Raw genomic sequence first — 10,345 nt, 5'->3', positions numbered from 1 at the left:
TTTAAGAATTTGGTGACTCATTGCTATTGTGAAATATCTATCAAAGTAATTTATATATACTTGGTTCAAAATTCAAACTCCAAGAGTTTCTTTTTCTAGTGTAAATATAATTGCAAAAGAAATTTATTATTTAGTCTGATATGATCTCGTTTGTATGAGTGTAGCATTTCAAGAGGACCAGAAAACAATGGTGAAGAAAGTTTGGTTGTGCATCAATCGACCAGGGTTTAGCTGTTCTAAAATTTGTAGCTTTCTACTAAAATTAAGTGTATGTATGTTCATGAGTTATTTTGGACTCTCAGGATGAAAAGTGTTTCCCCTTTTGTTGAGGGGTTTTGAAGATTGCAAGGATGGCAAATAAGTCAAGACTTGGAAAATCAGTTAGGATAATGAACTCGATATCAATTAAAAATATAATCGGTTGATTCGAATGTTGTTGATGACATATTTGCGAGAATATAAGAATTATGACCCAGACTCAAGTATAGATTTTTAAACAAATAATGTCATTGCATGTTAATTGTCCTAAGTTTGATTATCTCATTTCTCCCCTAGGTTGTGGTCCAAATCTCAATGGAGATAATATAAATTTGTACTGTTAGTAAGTAGTCTTTTTTTTTATATAGGTTATTTCATTGCATGCTTGTTTTTATATTTATTAAACTTACTCATTTCATGTTTTGATTTTGCTAGATTGTTTCAACAAACTTGGTTGGTTCATTAATCCGTATGAAGTAATTCATCTCATGGAGTTCGAGACAAGGGAGGGCAAAGGGAAGAAATCATAGACATGCATGCTACTAGCAAGAGGATATGAAGACATTATTGAAAGTAACAAAGTATTGAACTTCTTATCACAAAAAATGGGAAGAAAAGTTTATCAAGTAAGGTAGGCAAAGCAAAGAAAAGGAGAAGGTTTGTAAAATGATTCAAAAGGTGAAATATTCAAATCATTTATATCTAGGAGGATCTGATCCCTGTGATCATGAGCGTCGTGATAGAATGTAAAGATTAGATTACTTAAGGTGAGATTTAAAAATTTATACATTTGCTTAGACGATGTAAATATTTATTTATCCCAATGTTAATTTTATGATACTTTTGGATTAGAAATTAGTTATTTTAATTATTTATTTGGAATGTGTGTGTTTCTTGTAGTAGATAAGAATATAGAAATATAATAAAATAAAAAATAGCAATATATTAAAAAATAAAATTATATTTATATTTATAAATATAATTATAAACAGATTTATAAACAGATTAAAATTAATTTTTATATGTTATTTAAAACGGATTAATGACGGATTTAAAACAAAATTTAGAGACAGATTTTGTATTTGAAATTTATTTTATTTGGTTAATTTAAAAATAGATTTAGAAACGATTTTTTAATCTGTTTCTAAATTAGAGACGGAATATTTCCGTCTCTTAAATTAGCAATGGGGCTTTCAATAACGGATTTTAGATACGGAATATTCTGTCTCAAACCTTTTTTAGAAACAGAAAAGTGACTTTCAGAAACTGATTTTTTCGTCTCTGAAGCCCTGTTTTTTTGTAGTGTCACCATGATTTTCCCATTGTCCGGCTTCACTCACCGTGGCTTTCCAACTGTCTTGCTTCACTCATCAGGACTTGCCTTTGCCTAACCTCAAATTAGGACTTTCCCAGTCAAGTATCCGGTCAATCTTGACCTGCTTGGCTCTTCTTCCACTACAACAAAAACCTTCATAGACATCGGTTTTCCACCGGTGTCTATTTCATTTTCGACCGATGTCTATGAAGCCGATGTTAAAAGTCTGTCATTTTAGACATCGGGTTAAAACAGGTGTAGTATCACTTAACGACACCGGTCTTCGAATCGGTTATTAACCGGTGTAGTATCACTTAACGACATCGTTTCATCAACGGTGTAAAACCGATGTAATATTGTATGTTAATAACACCAGTTTTGACAGCGGTAAATGACCGATGTAATATTAGTTAATAACACCAGTTTTGCAGCGGTGGAAAATCGATGTAATATGTATATTTTTTAACAGTACAAATTTGATTTCCGAAACAATGAAAAACCGACAATAACAAAAAAAAATACACAAATATTCACAAATTATACAAATATTCTTCATTCAATAATATCCATAAAATACACAAATATTTACAAATTATATAAATAATCTTCTTACAACAGTATCCATAAAATACCCAAACATTCTTTTTACATCAAAAGCTAGCTAATAGATATCAAAATCAAGGTAGAACATTCTTTTAACACATCAAGGTAGAATCACACTTCAAATGTAATCTAGCATGCATTCAGCCCACTCGAACCACACTTCATCAATTTCAACTCTGGAGTACTTGAGATTTGTAAACTGTAAAAACACATAAATCCACCATATGTCAAATAACTAAAACAAATGTGTACATGTATCAAATAAAATAGAATACTGAGTTTTTAAAGGCTGCTGTGCAAGATAACGAACATAACATAGAATCTAAAACTTTCATATATGACACTTAGTATATGCTGCTTAGAATATAACATAGATAATTTGCTCTTTCTAATTCAAGTGTACAGATTGATAAGAACCGACAACATCATACAACAACTTACTAAGCATGATAATGGTTGAACAAAGAAATATGACTACACAACAAATCTAGTGAAGCATAGAAGAACAAAGCTACCTCTGATGAAGAGACTATTTATTGTACTACCTCTGATGCCATCTTGGTATCCTGAATATCCTGCACTAAGCCCCCTATTTTCTGTGATTTCTGCTACCAACCACAGCAGCAAGGAATGCGGCAAGAAGGTAGCTGCCTCCTTAGTTCAGCACCCAAAACAGCAAGTTAGAGCTTCCTTTTGGGTCCATTCAATCCTCTAGTAAGTAGAAACTATTTTCCCTTTGGTTTATGATGGATTTGGAGTGTCTTGACCTAAGATATAATCCTCTTGTAGCCCTCTATATTAAAGGCCAGCATACATGAAAAATTCAGCATATTCTTCTGAAGTCATAACAGGGTAGGTAAACTTTACTTGTAGTTTTTATTCATTTGCTTCATGTAGGAGTAAATTCTAGTAAATTCCCACACATTTAATGTTTAATGATCGGCTAGGGATAAAATTAGGGATCAACATGATCATTTCCTCCCTATAGCCATGTGGTAGAGGTCGAGCTTGTAGCCTAAATAATGTAGTTAGGGGTCTCTATCTGATTAATGAAAAACATGAATATAGGTAAAAACAAAAGAGGTGAGTAAAATAATGAAGAGGGGTTAAATCATAAAAACAAAGAGTTCCCTATTCTTGAGGTACCCACAGGCATATTGGCACTCACTCTTACTTCTAGTTGAACTTGAAATTCATTGGTATAGCTAAATATGGTAATGGGTACCCTTTAGGTTTGATTACCCATTTATCTTAATAGGTTAGGTTAAATTCGAGTATCAATGTGTTAGATATTTAGAGGAAGTTGAGCAGGTTAAAAAAATGTAATCAATACTTTAATCCTAAGGTTACCATTTAAGATAGCTTATCCAGCCACTCTACTCACTGCAACTCCTAATCTTTAATTCCTTTCTTCTTAGGCAATCACTTAGTCTCCAACTAGTATCTGGTTTGTAACAAAAGCATAGCATCCGGTTTGTAACTTATTTTAGGCAAATAAAGCAACCATATAAGCTTATGAAATGAGAGAATGCTACACTCATTAATGGTTGCATAAGGATTGCTTAAGTCAACATATAAATTTTCTTTAATGGGATGTAGGTCAATTAATATGGGTTGTTTAATTCATGTGTTTTATGTTGTGTGAATTGCTTAAGGTCATCCCTAAGCTACTGTACATGCTATGTCAGAGCTAAATTCATCCCAATTTGTGTGGGTTCTTTTCTCCTTTTCACCTAAGCCATATGCATAAACCATGTACATATTAAGTAGAAGCAATTAATTTTCACTCTTGTGAAACAAAACATCTAATGCTTTTTGTAAACGTTTACATGCTATCAAATTAAGAGTGTCAAGTTTTGATTGGAAGTGTGGATGTTGACAGGTGTAGAGAAAGCATATGAAAGCCAAAGTATCAGAAAGGACAATATCTAATGGAAAAAAACTGTATTCACTAATGCATTAAAACCCCCATTGAATCAAGAACACAAACAAGTACTTATGAACTTTTGATGTAGCCTGATGTGGACATATAGTGAAATATACTGCCCTATTTCCATTTGTGGAAATAAAATTGTCAGTATAGATTTTGGCAAAAGTTGGAATGTAAAATTTGTTTATTTATCTCCTCATAATTTTTTTTGATAGGATATAAATAATTTAACCTGAAAAATCCAAAAAAGTTAATGTAGGCTGTACACTCAGAGCTAATATCAATTAATTTCAATATTCCTAGTGATAAAATATTGCATATAGCTCAATGGAAAGATAAGATCCATATAGTTAAGCCCAAATAATTAAGACAAACACATCACGATTAACATGATAAAGGTTAATTATATTAAAATTAACAACCCCGACAATAGAGGCGATGGAAGATTGCAGTGATGCTTATTTCACCAAAAAAAATGCCTTTAGTGTTGAGCATGAATGGCATCATCACATGGACAGAAGACGAGTGTGGTCCTCTATTGTCTTTAAAGACTCGCCTCAAAAAAATATATGGGAAAATGACTTTCCAAAACCTTCATTATAGATAAACAAATACCTTCATAATCCCATATATTGAGGAAGCCATCCTTAGCAGCTCTTCTAAAAATTGATGCTTTGTCAAGAAACCACTGGAATAAAGTCAAAAGGACAGTAAGTTATAGCAGCAGTTAACAGAAGTATTCCAATGCTAATAATATAGTAATATAGCATGCCTGAACATAGAGAACAGCAACCTTGTGACCATCAAGTTTGTGTACTGGTGCACCAACACCACCAGAAGTTAGGTTACGTTGATCAAACATATACACAGACTTATCAACAAACCTGAGAAAAAATATGATCATAGATAAAGAAATGCTAAGGCTGCATATAATCACTGACTCACAAACTCAAGACATCATGTTTATAGGAGAAAGGAGAGGGGGGAGTGGAGGCGGTAGCGGAGCGCAAAGGCGCGGGAGAAAGGGCTCCAGGGCGTGAAATCGAGGGAGCGGAAGTTGAGGCGGCGCCAGCAGCTAGGGTCGAGGGAGGCGCGGTACCAGGACTTGCAGACGAGGGGACGGCGACGGCGAGATCTCCGAGGGCGAGGCGGCGGAAGGGGAAGAGGGAGATGAGGCTGAGGTTTAGGTTGAGGTTTAGGTTTAGGTTGAGAGAAGGGGCACGATATTGGTTTAGGTTTGGAGGGAATTTTGTGAAGTGTTGTAAATTTTGGCCAGTGAAAAAATTAAATTATTATTTTTTGGTTCATTAATACCGGGTTTTAAAAACCGCTGTTAAAAGCGGTGTCTATTAACAAAAAAAAAGGCGCTCATAGACACCAGCTAAAAAACCGATGTCTATGAGCGAAAATTTACGCTCATAGACACCAGTTTTTAGAAAAATCGGTGTAAAATACTCAAAGACATTGGTTTTTGCTTAAAACCGTTGTTGTTCCACCGATGTCTATGAGGGTTTTTCTTGTAGTGTTCACATCAAACTGGTCAAACCTTGACCAGAGGAGAATTGCACCAACAATCTCCCCAATCGGATGATTGCACCTGAAATCTCCACATATTGTCAAACATCGAAACCCAAACATATGTTGGTTGGTCCTAGGAAGATCGTACCGGTTCCACTGTACAAAAATTTTATACAAGTGTCGAACCTTTCCTAAACAACCTATTGTGTTCTTTAGAAATTAAATTAGGAATCGCAAACGAAACTTAACATTATCGATTCCAAATTTAACTTATCTGTTCTTAATGGTTTAGATTAAGATCGCAAACGATGTTTAACATTATTGATCTAAATCCACCTATGTTATAAATTCAATTAAATATTAATTTCTAAAATTGGATTCCAAGTTAAAATGGCGAGACACTAGGCCTTCTTGGATATGGGAACAACCACCACTTCCTACACAAAGCCTTTGAGAGAAATTTAATATTTAATTTCCTTATATAACTCTATGTTTAACCAAAAGAAACAATCGAATCACAAATTCAAAAAACAAAAAAAATACAAACTCGAATCACAAATTCGAAACTCTTGAATCATATGCCTCTTGTGTTTGGAATTCATACAAAGAAAAACTAGTATAATGCAGAAAACAATTACTAGTTATACCTTCCTTTGTAAGCAAACAACCTCTTGATCTTCTACCGTATTCCTCTTCTAATCTCGGACGTTGTGTGGACAACGATCTTCCGAGATGAGAACCACCAATCTCTGTCTTCTCCAAGCTAGATTCGGCCACCACCAATTCTCCAAGAGAAGTAGAGGTCCGGCTACCACCACCAAGCTCCAAGGGATGCAAGAGCAAAGCCTCCTTTCTCTCATTCTTCTTCTAGCTAGAACCGGCCACCAACAAGTGCTCCAAGGGAAGAATAATCCGGCCACTAAAGAATAAGAGAAAAGGAAAGAATAGGGTCGGCCACACACCAAAGAAAAGAGGAGGAACTATATAATAGACGTTCTTCAGTGAAGGCACCTCTACCCCCTCGTTTATATTCCTTGGTCTTGGCAAATAAGAAAATTTAATTGTTATTAAAATTCCCTTATATTCCTTGCCTTTGGTTATTAAGGAAAAATTAATTAAATTTTCCTTTTAACCATGCTAGGGCCGACCACATCCCCATGCTCCAAATAAGGAAAGTTTTAAACACAAAATTAAAACTTCCTTATTTGTTTCCGGAAATTTTAAAATTAAAATTTCTCTAATAATTTATCCCTTAATGGTTGGTTATAAAAGAAAATTTTATAAATTAAAATATTTCTTTTAAACATGTGGTTGATTTCCAAAAAGGAAAGTTATCTCTAAAATTAAAATCTCCTTTCAATCTACAAATAAGGAAAGATATCTAATCTTTCTCTTAATCTTTTGTAGAAGACTATAAAAGGAAATATTTAATTTTAAAACTCTCTTTTTAAATCATGAATATGGTTACAAAAAAGGAAAGTTTTATCAAAATTAAAATCTTCCTCTCAATTTACAAATAAGGAAAGATATCAAATCTTTTCTTAATCTGTTGTAGAAGGAATGATTTAAATTTTAAACTCTCTTTTAAAACCATAGAATTCACATAAGAAAAATTTAAAAATAAAAATCCTTCTATTTTTCTTAGGGCCGGCCACACTATGCTTGGGCTCCAAGCATTGGCCGACCCCTACTTGGCTCAATCTTTGGGTCTTGGCCGGCCCTAGCTTGGGCTCCAAACTAGCTTGGCCGGCCACCAAAGAGTGGGTAAGAAGGTGGGTATAGGTGGGTATAATTCTCGATATACAAGAGGCTATGATAGGGACCGAGAGGAGGAATTGGTTTTGGTCTCCCGATGAAATTAAGCTTCCCGTGTTCGCCCCGAACACCCAACTTAATTTCATCAATAACAATTCATACCACTAAAGAATTATTATTGAACTACCGCATCAATCCCAAATTACATTTTGGGCTCCTTTTTATTATGAGTGTGTTAATCTCCCTGTGTTTAAGATGTTGAATGTCCACTAATTAATTGAATTACTGACAACTCATTTTAATTAATATCTTAGTCCAAGAGTAGTACTACTCAACCTTATCGTCATGTCGGACTAAGTCCACCTGCAGGGTTTAACATGACAATCCTTATGAGCTCCTCTTGGGGACATTATCAACCTAGATTTCTAGGACACAGTTTCCTTTTATAATCAATAACACACACTATAAGTAATATCATTTTCCAACTTATCGGACATTTTGATTTATCAAGCTAAATCCCACCCTTTGATGAATCAAAAAATAAATACTAAATATATGTGCTTGTTATTATATTAGGATTAAAAGCACACACTTCCATAATAACTAAGGTCTTGTTCTTTTATTAAGTCGGTACAAAAAGAACTTACCTTAAATGGTCATACTCAATACACTCAGAGTGTACTAGTGTAATTTATTAGTCAAGATAAACTAATACTTAATTACACTACGACTATTCCAACAATTTGTTCCTTTCCATCTTAGTCGTGAGCAACTGTTTATAATTTATAAAAAATTGATAACATGATCTTCTGTGTGTGACACCACACACCATGTTATCTACAATATAAATTAATTGAACAACTACACTTAACAAATAAATGTAGACATTTAATCAATGTTATTCTATTATTTCAAAAATAGATGTTTACAAAAAGCTAGGCTTTTAGTATAAACTCTAACAATATCAAGACACAAGCTTGAGTCAACTCAAGTTTAGTCAACCTGGTCAACCTGACCTAGGGGATATTGTACCAACAATCTCCCTTTTTTTTAATGTTACCTTTAAGTTAGGCTAATCTCATAGCCTCAACTTCTTCTTCATGTTAAAGCATGAATGAGGGTTTCCTTCATTCTCTCCCTTTCCTAGAGGGCAAACTCCCCCTTTGGGTAATGAAGACCTAACTTAAACCTACATTCTCCCCTTTGGCACACATCAAAAACTCTCCCTCTGAAGAGTTACTTATACGTTATTCACAACTTCACTCATTGTTCACAACACCACAATAAAGGTCTCATACCCTTCATTGTCTTCAATGCTCACCCTTGAGCATTAACCACTTCACACTGCTCATCCGAGAGTATTCATCATTCTAACAATGAAGGTCTCATACCCTTCATTGTATCCAATGCTCACCCTTGAGCATTAATCCGCTACATAATACTCATCCTAGAGAATTCATAACTCAACAATAAAGATATCCATTCTCCATTATTTTTCAATGCTCAACCTTGAGCATTTACTCTAACAAAGATTAACCACCTTCCATGGTGTTTGGAAAAAGTAATTTTCATGTCCTTAAAGAGTTACTCCCCCTAAAGACATGCTCTAAACTTCTGTCATTACACCAACAATGACTTGGAATCCCGGTCGAACGCATATCGAGAGCTATATATATAAGGTTTAGGGATGGCAATGGGTCGGGTTCAGGTAGAATTCTATATCCTCCGTCCCCATACCCATCGGTTATAGAATCTCTGATGGGTATACCCATATCCATTAAATGATCGGATATCTTCTATAGTTATAATTTTTCGTCTTTCTATCCAACTATTATCATTCAATAAAAATATATTAAAATTAAAAATCTATTAATATATATATATATATATATATAATTAAAAAAATAGATTAAACATCTATATAGTCTTCTCCTAACATCAACAAAAATAGTAAGTTGATTTTGAAAAAAAAATTCTTGAATATATGTATATATTTTATTTAATCGGGTATTCAGGTCGGGTATCGGGTATTGATAGTCCCTCCATACCCTCCTCCATTCAGGTCGGATGTCGAATCCTCCATCGGGTTCAGGTGAAATTGCCATCCCTAATAAGGTTAAGTATCTCTGGGTCCGCCAGGGTTTTACCCGACCGAGTGTTCACAGAGAACTTTATGCTTGTTCATCTTTTACCCCGTCGAACGCATATCGAGGGTTATATATATATATATATATATATATATGGTTAAGTATCTCTGCGTCCGCCCGAGTCTTGCCCGGCCAAGTGTTCACGTTCAACCTTTACCCGATCGAACACATATCAAGAGCTATATATTTATAAGGTTAAGTATCTCCGCATCCGCCCAGACCTTGCCCGATCGGGTGTCCACATAGAACCTTATGTTTGTTCAACCTTTACCCGGCCGAACGAGTATTGAGAGCTATATATATAAGGTTAAGTATCTCTGGGTCTACCCGGGCCTTGCCCGCACGGGTGCCCACAAAGAACCTTATGTTCGTTTAGCCTTTACCCGACTGAATGCTGTAGGATCGTTGTGCGCTAGAGGGGGGTGAATAATACTCGTGACTAATTCGTTCGTTTTAAAACAATTGAGTAAAAACACAGCGGAATAATGAAAAGACAAGAGAAAGTACACCAAGATTTACATGGTTCGGAACCTGTAACGACTCCTACTCTAAGGCCCACACGTGAGAGTGCTTTCGATGGACAATTACTAATTAATCGAAGGTTACAACAAGATTTACATTTGAAGTACAAGTAACTTTGAAATACAACAATACCGACGACTTGGAGAGTTGAATCCTTAGCACAATTGTCGTCGGGGCAGCTTTCGAGCATTGAGGAGACATTTTCTGAGCAGCTCGAAGAAACGAAACTTGTTCGGAATGTTGTTGTTAAGATCTTGGTCGAAGGCTGCTTTTATAGGCTGTTCTAAGCGCCTGGAA

The 10,345-nt window shown here is 34.8% G+C and overlaps 1 long non-coding RNA gene across 1 annotated transcript; it reads left to right on the top strand.

Moving 5' to 3' along the window:
- Window positions 1–436: 436 nt before the first annotated feature.
- On the top strand, window positions 437–1,109 carry LOC122000459. The gene is made up of 2 exons (XR_006117136.1): window positions 437–601; window positions 694–1,109. It is a non-coding gene; the product is annotated as an uncharacterized LOC122000459 (long non-coding RNA).
- The last annotated feature ends 9,236 nt before the right edge of the window (window positions 1,110–10,345 follow it).

Source organism: Zingiber officinale, chromosome 7A (genome assembly GCF_018446385.1).
Source record: "Zingiber officinale cultivar Zhangliang chromosome 7A, Zo_v1.1, whole genome shotgun sequence".
Lineage (NCBI taxonomy): Eukaryota > Viridiplantae > Streptophyta > Magnoliopsida > Zingiberales > Zingiberaceae > Zingiber > Zingiber officinale.
The sequence above is the reverse complement of the archived record's forward strand: the minus strand, read 5'-3'. Positions and strand labels throughout refer to the sequence as shown.